This window comes from Symphalangus syndactylus, chromosome 24 (assembly GCF_028878055.3).
Source record: "Symphalangus syndactylus isolate Jambi chromosome 24, NHGRI_mSymSyn1-v2.1_pri, whole genome shotgun sequence".
Taxonomy (NCBI): domain Eukaryota; kingdom Metazoa; phylum Chordata; class Mammalia; order Primates; family Hylobatidae; genus Symphalangus; species Symphalangus syndactylus.
Window position 1 is genome coordinate 29,265,936 of NC_072446.2, and position 11,783 is coordinate 29,277,718.

Genomic DNA, 11,783 nt, shown 5'->3' on the forward strand with positions numbered 1-11,783 from the left:
CCCCATCTTTACTAAAAATACAAAAGTTAGCTGGGCATGGTGGCGCGTGCCTATAGTCTCAGCTACTCGGGAAGCTGAGGCAGGCAGGAGGTTTGCCTGAGCCTGGGAGGCGCCACTGCACTCCAGCCTGGGCAACAGGAGAGAAACCCTGTCTCAAAAAAAAAAAAAAAAAAAAAAAGAAAAAAATGTATATTTCGGAAAAACAATATGGAAGATCCCCCAAAAATGGAATTACAATCAGAAACTACAAGCAGGAACTACAAGTGTGTACCACTGTGCTCAGAAAAATATTTCTGGTAAATTTAGTGTAGTCTAAATTTACAGTGTTTATAAAGTCTACAGTAGTATACGGTAATGTCCTAGGCCTTACACATTTACTCACAAGTCACTCACTGGCTAACCCAGAGTACCTTCCAGGCCTACAAGCTCCATTCGTGGTGAGTGTCCTACACAGGTGTGCTATTTTAAAAAATCTTTTCTACTGTATTTTTACTGTATCTGTTCTAGGATTAGGTGTGTTTAGATATACAAATACTTACCATTGTATTACAGTCACCTATAGTATTCAGTACAGTGACATGCCGTACAGGTTTGTAGCCCAGGAGCAATCGGCCATACATAGCGTAGGTGTGTAGGAGGCTATGCCATCTAAGTTTGTGTAAGCACATGCTATGATGTTTACACAAGGACAAAATTGCCTAACGATGCATTTTTCAGAATGTGTTCTTGTTGTTAAGTGACACATGACTGTATTCGCAAATTCGCACATCCTATTGGTTCCGTTTCTATGGAGAACCCTGACTAACACAGGGAGGATGACAAAGTTCTGAAGATGGATGGTGGTGATGGTTGTACAGAAGTGTGAATGTACTGAGTGCTGCAGAACTGTATGGCGAAAAATGGTTAAAATGGTAACTTTTATGTATATGTAGCCATAATAAAAAAATGCACAATCCAGCGGCTTTTAGTATATTCACAAGCTTGTGCAACGGTCACCACTCTAATTTCAGAACATTTTTATTGCTCCAAAAAGAAACCCTATACCTGTTAGCAGTCACTTCTTATTCTCCTCTCCCCGACCCCCTGAAAAGACACAAAAGACCATACGTTGTATAATTCCATCTTATAAGATGTACAGAATAGGCGAACCCTGTCATTAATTTTTAAAGGAGATAGTCATGAGGATGTGCACTTTTTATGTTTCTTCTTGGTGAGGGAGATCGGGGTGCAAGGAGTCATCCCCATTCTTTCCTCAAATTCCCATTATAATCAGCAGAATTTGCCTGGAGAAGCTGTGGTGATCAAATGTGAGAATCAAATCAGTGGGATGAAGCATGGTGAACTTCTTCATCTGCTCAAGTTGGTCAGGACTCTGTAACATGTCAGGAATGGCTGAAAGAACTGATGTTGCTGAGCCAGATGAAAAGAAGTTTCCAGAGGGAAAATTCAAAGGACTGTTGCTGTCATGGAGGGGAAATAGGGTATCATGAACAAAATGGGGATTTTGGAAGTTCACAGACTTGGATTTAAATTCTTTTCTTTTTTCAACTTTTATTTTAAGTTCAGGGGTGCATGTTCAGGATGTGCAGGTTTGTTACAGAGTTAAATGTGTGCCACATACCTCTGTGGTTTGCTGCACAGATCATCCCATCAGTTAGGTATTAAGACCAGCATCCACTAGCTATTCTTCCTGGATTTAATTTCTTACTAGTGTCCTATCTTGAGCATATTAATCTCTGTGAGTGTCCGTTTCCTCCTTGGTAACATGGATGTAATTACAGAATTGTAGGGTTATTAAAAGAATTAAATGAGATCATTATAAACAATATTTTGTTCCTCCCTCTGCGTGAATGCAAGGGGCAAAGCTATAACTATTTGTTCATTTACAACATATTTATTGAACCTGTTGAAATCTATGCCTCTGCTAGGCATGAGGACAGTCATATAGAAGAAGACAAGGAGGGAGCCATCTATTTGAGGAGGCGGATACGCGATCGAGTGGCTGTGACATAAGATGAGATATGCTGCTTTTTTGGAAACATCACGAGGCACTAGGAGGCCATGAGAAAACTGTGGGTGACTCTGGAAGTCTTAAGGAAGTTATCTTGCGAGGGGCCATTCAAGCCAGGTCTTTAAGGGTGAGTAAGTGTCCTTCAAAGGAGAAGGGAAGCACAAGCATTATCGTGGGAGAGAACAGCATAGTCAAAGGCAAAGAGGAGTGAAAAGCACAGTGCTTGTAGGGAATGGTAGGAAAGAAGTTTGAAGAGGTTGGCTGTGGTGTAAACTTGGGGAATTAGTGGTGGACAGTGAGGTTGGGATGTGGGTCAGACTAGATATGGAAGAAACTCAACTAGTAGGCTTTGGAGCGTGGCCATCTCCCCTCTTGAAAGTCTTGTAAGTCTTGTATTATCCTTCTGCCAGAATGATATCTGGCAAAATTTTGGAGACCATAATGAAGGAAGAGGCAGCACTGGAGGCAGGGAGGCCATGTAGAAGAGGCCACTTCGTAGTTCAGGGGAAGATAATGAGATTGGGCTAGTGATGGAAATATTTAGGGAACCAGACAAAGGGAACTTGGAGGAGGCTCAGAGAAGTAGGTTTGAGGGACAGGGAAGTGTCGAGGATGGCTTGTATAAGAACCTACAGGCTGATAGTGACAGAGGAGGGTCCCTTGTTTTTCTGAGTGGTGCAGTGGGGTCAGAGAGACCTGAATCTAAATCCCAGTACTGGCACTGCCTGTGTGATTTTGGGCGAGCCTCTGCCCCTCTGTGAGTGCATTTTCCTCATCTCTAAGGCAAGAATGATATACCTACTCCACCGTGTGAAGACTAAACTAGATTCTTCATGAAGACTCATGCAAAATCCTGCTCATCTTACTGCATCTGTGCAACACTTAGCCTTCAGGAATATTTCCTGAGCACTGTTCCAGGGGTTGTGAATATGTCAGAGACCAAAGAAGATAGGAATATCTCAGAGTGTTTAAAAATTGAATTAATTGTCAACTTTTAAAAACTCGGTTTTTAAAGGCTTGAGAAAAGTTTTCAGAAAAAAGTCTGAGTTTCAGGGTTTTGTTTTTTTTTTTAATGGGAAGATCTGGGTCATTTAAAAAATGGGCTTCTCTGAGTCATGGTTTTTATGGGGAATAATGGGCTGGGAGCAAGTAGTGGCTCTTCCTTTTAGTCACACCCTCCAGTTTCCACAGTCCCCACTGCTCCCCATTGTTAAACCTGCTTGCCTCACTCGTTTGTATCACCTATGGGCATTTCAGTTTGTGACATCTGGTTTGGTCCAAGTCTTGGTACACAGTAGGTGGTTGGGTTTCAGAGGCTGGAAGCATAAAGACCACATGGGATAGTGTTAAAATAATCTAAGAGCTTGGACTTGGATCGAGGCTCTGGGGATGTAGAGGGATGGAAAAATATGAGAGAGACACTAATCATAAAAAAGTCATCATCTGGAGACCAGTAGGACTGGGGTATAACAGGATGAGTCCAAAGTCGTCTAAGCTTTCTAGTCTGAATAGGGAGAGTGGTGGAGTGGGGATGGGGAAAACACAGACATTGAAAGGTAAGGAAACTGGAAGGGTGGGAGGCAGCATTGCATTCAGACCTAATCCTAAGCCCCCCATCCCCACCCTCACCTCCAAGAAAATCTCCCAAAGGCTGTCTTAGCTTTGTTCATTTCCTAGAGCTGTATAGACATGCTCCGTAGGATTCTTTTGTGTACTCCTCAGATGTTCCTGACCTATGCAAATGTGCCAGTCACCAGGAGCAATGCCAGGAATCCGAGACTTTTCCATCTCTTTGGTTGTTGTATTGCAACTGCAGACAGAGCAGTGTTTCTTTGCATTTCTTCTGTGTGATGTTCACCTGGGCAGATGCCAAGGGGCTCAGGCATGGCCCGGGGGCTGAGCTTTGGCACCTGTCCATGTCACTACTTTCTGCAGGTTTTTCTGCCAGCACTTACTCACCATCCTTGGGATCTGATCCATTTCTTACAGTTGAGGGACTTTTCCTTCTGTTATTTCTTCCATTATTGCTTCTCTTCCATCTGTCCTGTTCTATTCCTTCTAGAATTCCAAATGGGGGCTTATTGAGCCTCCAGGATCTGTTTTCCATTTCTTCTCTCTTGTCTCATTGTTTTCATCTTTTCATACTTTTCCTCTGAGTTAGGCGAAATTACTCATGCTGATCTTCCAAAGTGACTCCTTTGGGTTTTGACAGTATCCAAACCATTGTTTGGCCTTCACTCATTTAGATATTTTGATGATCACATTTGCTTTTCCTGCCAAAAGTGTTTTCTGATTTCAGAGCATTTCTTTCATAGAGGCAATGTTTGCTTTGTTTTGTTTAGTCTTGTGTTTATGTTTTATTTTGAAATAATTTTAGTTTTACAGAAAAGGTGCAAAGATACTATAGAGAGTTCCCATACACCCTTCACCCAGCTTCCCCTGATGCTAAACATCTTGCAATGTGTTTTTGGATCTTTCTGAATATATTTAGGAAGATTTTCTACAGTTTTCTCAAATGTATATACAGGAAAATATTTGTAGAGACTTTGCAGAATTGGGCTGTTGTTTTTACCATCAAGTATTTTCTTATAGTAGGTGATTTTTCTTTATTTTATTATTCTTTGAGAGATTTGTGTTTGCCCAAGGGTGAGATGCATTCTGTCAAATATAAGGGTCTCTGTTCAAATGTTCCACACAGAAAGAGATATAGAGTCTAGTTACTTGTGTGTGTGGGTATGTGTGTGTGTTTGTGTATGTGCAGTGGAGACATTTAAAGGGATGCCCCTAACCTGGGTGAATCGTCTCCTATGATCAAATTACTTTGACATTAGCTAAGACAATGGCCCTCATCCCTAAAGGGCTACATTGCCCATCCTATGGCCCCACTATGGCAATGGCTCCACTTCATTTGATCCACCACCCATACCTTCAGAAGGTTTGGGGTTAGCTCCCTGCTTAGTTTGGGTTTTCCCAGAAGCAGATCCTGACATGAAAATTTAAGAATAAGTAGTTTATTTGAGAGGAGATATTATTGGTCATGGGAGTGAGGAAGTGGGACAGAGAAGGAAAGACCACCAATACAAAGGGCACAATCAAACAAGTTACCAGCATGCACAACTGCAACGCAGTCCCACCAGGGAGCTCTGGGAACCAGTGCACAGCATGCTCCTCGAAGTTATCCCACCTCAGAGGTGAGGAAGCTGAGGCATTTACACACCCAGCTTCCAGGGCCTTGATACTTCTGCTTTGCCTCACACAAATGAAGCTGGTGCTGGTGGTCAGAGAGAGCCCTTGGGCAAAACTTTGCAGGTGCTGGAGGTTGGAAGTCAGGCTGGCATGGAAACCAATAAATGCTGAGATGGCACAGGCAGGGCCCTGACAGCATCTGTGCACGGTGCTTCTTCTAGGCCTGTTGTACCCACACCCATAAGAGGATAAGATTTACCCCTTGCCAAACATCTCACATCTCATCTTTATCTATAGCCACTGACACTGTCAATTTTATCTTATTTCGTTGGTGGGGTGGTATAGGAACTCCGGTTCTACCAGTGACCTACCCTGCCTACTTTCTAGATGGGGTTTTCCCTTCACTTATTTCTAGTTATGGGTGGGCCCATATTTTCCTGAACGTGGTGCCACCTACATTATGTCTGGTAGACATGCCACAATGATTCTGGCTTGTTGGGAGCAGTCATCCTTTTTGTCTAGCATGCAGATAGATAGATTCTTTCCTTTTACTAAATCTCTATATTTCTTTGTTCATTTCTATTGGCAGATCAGAGGAAAAGGATTTAAATATGCAGACTCAAACTGGCATCTCAAAATGGAAGTATGACTTATTCCCAAAAGGTATTTTCAATTCATTATCTTGGAAGCATTTGAACGTATGTGTATTTAATTTAATAATAGGTGTAAAACATAGCAGGAAGAAGCAGCTGCATTATTCACTTGGTTCAAAGACCATTTTTGTTTCCCCAACATTAACTTCCTGCACTTAAACTGACAAACCCTAGATAAATGCAATAATTTCTTCACATTTCACCGTGATCAGCTCTTTACTTTTAACAGCAACAATTGTATTTCTCATTAACTTGTCCACTGCTGATCCTTGGAGTGTCTGAGTCTCAAAAAAATTGTAAGAAACTGTCATAGCTACTCTAAGAGACTGAAGAAGTGAAGAAATAAGCTATTGTAGCTTTCTCCTGGAGATAAGGATGCTGCTTGGGTCTTGAGCCAAAATTCATTATGTCTTCTTCCTCTGCTGATGGTGCTAAGTCTCACATATGCTATTTGTAGTTGCTACTGCTTGGGCATGTGATGGGTGGGGTAGGGAAGGCCTTAGCGGGAAGCTTAAGAGAAGACTCGTGGCTATGGAAAGTCTGGAGTGCAAAGAAGGAAGCCAAGATTTAAACTCAAGAGTTATGGAATGACTTCAGTGACCGTAGCATCACTGGCTGATCTGAGCTAAGAGCAAGATACCCAGTGCTATTCTAGTTTCCTCCCAGAGAGGAAAGTTTCACCTTCTCGAATGCTACAGACAGTGGCTGGTTGTTTGCCAAGCCCATTTCCTCTTCATTTTTGGAAGAGGAGCTAAGTGGTGTTTTCCAGACTCTTGCAGGCAGCTGTGGCCCTGTAGCTCATTCTAGCCAATGAAATGTGGGCAGAGTGATTGGTGCCACTTCCAGGCCTGGCCCGTAAGACCTCCCACCGGGTCCTCTAGGCTCATGCCACTGACACTATTCAGAGGACCGTGGAGGTCCTGGGGCCACATGGCACAGACAGCTTATAGCCACAAGAGAAAAGGAGCCTGGGTCCCTCAGTCACCACTTGGAAGAGAGCCATCTGAGAACGCAAAACACCTCTTTTATCTTTGCATAAAGGGAAATATATTTCTATTGGGTTTGGATTATTATGTATAAAAATTTTATAACAGTGGATAATAACTAATATATCCAGGGTCCTGAGGCAGACCCAAGATCACCATCTAAGAAGCCTGCCCTCTAATCTCCAACTGAGAGTCCACTTCTGGAGCAATCCAAACTGGGACAGTGGGCGCAAGGAGTAGTCTGAGAAAGCAGCTGCTAAGGTAGCTTTCGGAGGTAGACCACCTACCTCCTGGCTGGCAGTGAGGACCCCATCCCTGGAGGTAGGTGAAGCACAGATGGCCTCTGCTGTAGGGTAGCAGTATAAGTGTGAAAGCTGGGATGATATTCTGGTGGAAGGAAAAGCACTAGGAAGGTATCAGACATTTGACATGTAAACTCAGAGAAATTGGATGGCCGTTGCTCAGCTCAGTTGACACATTGAAAAAAGATAAGGAAGGACTGAATGCTCATTAGTCAATTAAAAGCATAGTATGGCTGGGCATGGTGGCTCACACCTGTAGTCCCAGGGCTTAAGAGACTGAGGCTGGAGGACCACTTAAGGCAAGGGGTTTTGGACCAGCCTGGGCGACATAGCAAGACCCTTGTCTCTACAAAAAAAAAAAAAAAAAAAAAAGGATTAGCTGGGTTTGGTGGCACACACCTGTAGTCCCAGCTACTTAGGAGGCTGAGGTGGGAGGATCACTAGAGCTCAGAAGGTCGAGGCTGCAGTGAGCCATGATTGCACTGCTGCACTCCAGTCTGGGCAACAGAGTGAGTTTCCTATTTCCCTCTTGTGCCTCAAAACAGTGTAGTGTGAAAGCCAGAGGTCCTCCTTGGTAACTGGGAAGGGAAATCTCATCTCCTACAGCCTGAGGGCAGGGAAAGCTGAGGCCCAGACCCAGGGCTTCATCAGGAGAGTAGCAGAAGTTTGATTTTCATCTTAGTCCTGCCTTGCTATGCCATGATGAGGACCCTGGCTGGGAAAGAATGAGACCATGACACATGAGACAGGGATGTCTGGGTTGATGCACCCCAAAATCCTGCATCCTGAGATTCCCCTAAACCCACCGAATCTGTAAAGTAAGCACTGCCCTGCTTGCCTGAAGACAGTGTAGAAACCTGTCTCTTCCAAGGCCTTATGTTCCCCTTGGAATCTGCCCCCATGTCCCCTCCTGCTCATAGGCTACAAGTAGGGCTAAGTCTCAACATAACCCAGTAAGACTTTACCATGTCTCACAAGGAAGGAAAGAGAATATGCCCCAAAGGAGATGCAGGGCTTTGTCTGCACATACTTGGAGGAATCAGGCAAGGGCATGTGGGACTGAAATCTGAGAGTGCTGGGCAAAAAGAGATGTGGTGTTGGATAACTGAGTTTATCAGTTGGAAGCATTTTCCTGAGGCATGAGATTTCACACCCTAGTGAGGCTTTGGGAAATGTACAGACAAGCTATTAGGAGATACATAGTAATCATTTATCCATGCAGCCACCATGTACCTATCCATCCATGTACCCTTTCATCCATGCATCAACCATGCATTTATCCATGTGTCCATCCATCCATGCATCCATTCATGCTAAGCACTCTAGTTGGTAAGTACTGTATACAAGACTCTGTGCTAGGAAAAAAAAAGCCACATGGACTGCAGTGGGTGCTCTGATATGCCACCCAGATCTCCATGCAGGGCTGAAGGACTTATTCCCTGGGCTGCCGGGGGTGCTGCCAGCTGTCAGCCCTTAACTGATGGCCCTCCGCAGAGCTGCAGCGACTGAGGAGAGTCACTTCTCTCAAGGCCATGTCTCCTGCCCAGGGAAGCACATATTGACATGTGTATATGGAAGCCTGGTCTCCTTCCTTAACCCGGGACATCTCCCAGTTGTGCCCGAGGGAGTCAGCAGGAGCTTTTATTGAGACTGCATCACAGTCCAACTCCTCTCTTCCCAATCCTGCCTCCTTCCACAGAGAATGATCCCAGGAGCATTTGCTGTTCTCTGCCTCAGGTCTGCTTCCTGGAGAACCCAAACTGCTATGACCTCTTAGGGAGGTCTCTCAGTGCAGACTAACATAATGCCTCTGGGCAAGTCCACTGCAGCCAGCTCTTCCTCTAGTGCTGGAACAGGTCACTGGGTCAAGGGTCTTGTATGAAGAAACATGAATCCTCCAACCCTGGAATCCAAATCAATGCAGAGAGATGCCTCAATTTTGAAAGGCTCAAAGGGACAGAGACCAACCGAGGGAATGGCAGATTCATACCCGCAGCTTATGCCTACCCTGGAGCCTATGCTCATTGAGTGGATAATTGACAGAGCTAGTATGAAGTCATGCTGAATCTGATCACAGACATAGTAATCATCTGTCCGTGCAGCCACCATGTACCCATCCATCCATGTACCCATCCATCCATGTATGCTTCCATCCATGCATCAACCATGCATTTATCCATGTGTCCGTCCATCCATGCATCCATTCATGCTAAGCACACTAATTGGTAAGTACTGTGTACAAGACTTGTGCTAGGCACAGGGGGTTATGAGATGAATAGGAGTTGGTCTGTTCTCAATGATATCTAGTCTAGGAGAAAAGATAGACCCATCCACAGGTCCAGAGCAATATGATAAGGCTAACTCAGGGAGCCTCAGGAGCCTGAAAGACAGAGGGACCATACTGCCTGTGTCTTCCTAGAGGAAGGAATGGCTGAGCCTGGCCTTGAAGGGAGAGTCAGAGTTCTGTGGGTGGGAAATGGGAGGCCAGCAGTGTTTCCATCAGAAGAAATGGCACCTTCAAAGCCAGAAAGAGAGATGGACCCCCTGGTATGAGATTAGGACATTGTGAGGCAAAGAGGGTAAGACAGGCTGGGAGGGAGGGTAGGAGAGGGCCATGCTGGGCTGTTTGGACTTTATCCTGTTCATGATTGGGGCCAGAGATGACCTTGCAGGGGGATAGGACGAAGGAGTTAAACATGATATGAAGAATGGACAATGAGAAGTTAGGGGTATGCTGGGGGCCCAGGTATGGGGCCACTACACAAGTTAAGATACAGAGGGGCTGGAAAGGGAGAGAGGGTGCTGGAGATGTTCAGGAAGTAGGACTGGCAGCCCCTGGTTATGCCAGCAGCAGAAGGTGAGAGAGATGGTTGAGGCCAGTCCTTTTAGGGATTCTCTCTAGGAGTTTGAGGACATGATGATGCTAGAAATTGAGAAGGGGAAAAAAACTAGAACCGTGTTCATTTGAAGAAGAAAGTAAAGGTCTAACTTCTCTGGAAAGATTCCAGCTTGCTCCTTTTAAGAGGGGAGTGCGGAATTCCTTACTGAAGACCTCAGCATGCTCTGAACTGTTGATGGGAGATGGGCCCTCTCACCTCCCTCATCCTGAGCACCGTACTTGCGTTTGTATCGTCCAACATAAAATCAGACACTTTGGGCATCCAAGTCACACCGTGGCTCCACTGCCATGTCACACCTTGTCCATTTGATACCTGCACAGTGTTTGAACTGAGTGTGGGATTCATATTTTTCCTTTCTGAACTCCATTGTTCAGTTTGGCCCACCACCCCGACCTGGCGGGATCATTTCTGAAACCCAATTCTGTCATTCAACATGTGTCAGAGAAAATTAATTCTAACTGTTTAAGGTGAATCTAAGAATTTTGAGCAGCTCTTTAGCCCTTTTAAAAATGGTTTGACTGCTCAAGGTGTGAGTAGATGGGTAGTACAATGGGAGTATTAAGAACAATATCTTTAATCTTTTGTTTTGAAAACCTGAGGCTGGATTTGTGTGAGAGAGAGTGTGTGTGTGTGTATGACCCAGAACCAAAGTTGATGAGAGTAAGATGCCCACCCCACAACCAGTTTTAACTCATCATTTATCTTATGTTCTAAGCAAAGATTCAGGTCAATTTTTCTCTTCCAGCCCCATTCTGTTATCTCAGCCTTAGTGGGGTCTGAGCCTCGTTCATCTTAGCAAACAATCACTAATGCCTCTAACTTGGGGGCTTCTGTGCTTGGCCTTGGGCACCAAAGATGAATCTCCCACTCCTGCCCTCTCTGAGCTCCCAGGCTGGTGGGAGAGGTAGTTTTTGACTCCCAGAGTTCTCCTTGCCTCTGATCCTTGTTGTATTGTGGGAACCCAGCCCCTAGAGGCAGCAAGGGGTCTAGGAAAAATTTGGACAGACCAGGCTTGGAATTCTGATGCTGCCATCAACTTCCTGTGTGGCTCTTGTTTTTTGAGCCTGTTTCTTCAGCAATAAAGTGGGAATAAGAATCTGTGTTTCACATATGCATGAGGATTAAATAAAATACTAAATGGGTGCTTGCCTGGGATTTGATGTGTCAAGAAGATGGAGATCGGGAAGGGGACAGGCCTGCCAGGGTTCTATCAAAAGATGGATTTTAGGAGCTCCTGGGGAGATCTTTTCTAGATCCACAAGTCTGGTTTGAGGATGGCAGATCAAACCAGAAAGGAGCTTCTGAGCCAGATGCAGTGTCTGTCTCCAAGCAGACCTCCAGCCCCACTTGTGGGCCATTCCTAAGCTCTGTAGAAAGATAGCCATACTAAGACCACCAAGAAACCTCCACAGGCTGGAGCACAAGGAATCCGCAGCTTTCATGCCAACAGCTCCTGCAGGAGAAGAGGTGACACTCTTGGGGCAGACATCAGTCCCCTCGCCACTGTCAGATGCCCCACAGAGCCAGGTGGCAGCCGTGGAAGCTCTCGGCAGGTGCAGGGGGCAGGGCTGCAGCAAGCCTGGTGCCAGGAGAAGGAATTGGCAGATACCATAGGTCAGCAAAAAACCCTCTGGGGACACTCAGAAATGCTTAGGACTTTGAGATATGCTGAGGGGGTGGACGGGGAGTCAGGGCAAGAAATGAGACTTGAGGTTGTTTTTGTAATTTTTTTTTTTTTTTTGAGA